Source organism: Anneissia japonica, unplaced genomic scaffold (assembly GCF_011630105.1).
Source record: "Anneissia japonica isolate Jap-2015-1 unplaced genomic scaffold, ASM1163010v1 scaffold3782_len1007564_cov172, whole genome shotgun sequence".
Classification (NCBI taxonomy): Eukaryota; Metazoa; Echinodermata; class Crinoidea; order Comatulida; family Comatulidae; genus Anneissia; species Anneissia japonica.
Window position 1 is genome coordinate 793781 of NW_022716546.1, and position 1463 is coordinate 795243.

Genomic DNA, 1463 nt, shown 5'->3' on the forward strand with positions numbered 1-1463 from the left:
AGCTTTACTATACGAAAGGTTAGACGAAGATATTGCACTATTTTAGGCCAGGGTATTTATTTTCCAACATTTAATTCTAAATTTTCGATATATTTTTTCTTTATTTTCATGAATTTTCCAAAAATAAAAAATCAAAAAAAAAATCAAGGCGGGCGAAAAAAACGATGCGGGCGGGGACGCGAAACATGTTTTTTTTTTAATTTGGCCTAATTATATTATTTTGAAAAATTCCAATAAGCAGTACATATTTAATATGAAAACAAAATCACAGATACAAAATAAAAATTAAATGAATGATAAACTTAACTTATTTAAAAAAATAAATTAAGTATAATATTAAATTTTTATTTTGTATCATGATTTTTTTTTTCATATTAAACATTTTCTGACACTGAAGTGAATAAATATACAAGGTATAGAAATCGATTTTTTATACTCACTTGGCTATTTCTTTGTGATATGTATTGTACTACACTCACCATAACAGAAAATATTATATTAAAACATTTAACACACAAATTTATAGAAGTACATCATTAGTTATTTTCATACAATTTATTTTCCGAAAATAATATGTTGAGTTGGTATCAATATATTTTACTAGTTGAGAAGCTCATTTTGCTAGTTACATTTTTAACAACTAGCACATTTTAGCAATAGGTTGCTACCTGTAGTGGCTGAAAAAGTAAATTTCTAGCCCTGCATACATAGAAATTGTTTATTACAATACATAAACTGATGAGACATGCAAAATGGTGTATAAAACACAAACTAGCTACATTATTAATTACGATACATTACCTAAAATTAAATTGCCGCCCTTTCTTGGGTCATCAAAGATTTAAAGAAAAAGGTGGGGAGAGGTTAGAAAAACATTCATTTTTACCATGATGACGTCATCAACGTGAAAAATAATTGAAACATTGTGAAAGGAAATTGTTTCAGCTATAAAATGCTCAAATGTGGGAGACTATCGATTAAGAATAAGCAAGATACATTCAATGAGTATAAAAATAATGATGTCATAAATTCAAAATTCAGATGGCAATATAATGACGTCACAACGTCCGATCAGCCATGATGAGATATATAATCATATCTACAACTCATGTGCTTTCAGAATATGTAATGAAAAATTGGGGGTCATCTTTTATCCTAAGGAGCAATAACTGGATTAAAATAGGCATAATTTTAAGCATAAATTTTGATGCACGCATATGCGCATGTTAAGATGCGCAAACGGAAAAATAAGGTACATGACATTCAATCTTGACCTAAAGTTTATGCCCACTGAATATGACTCAGAAATGATGAATGGTTACTATGATATGGGTCATCAAGGTTTTGAGGAAAGAATTCAGGTGGCAATATGATGACGTCACAATATCCGACCAGCCATTACAATCTATAAAATCATATTTACAACTCATGTGCTTTCAGAATATGTAATAAAAATTAGGGGG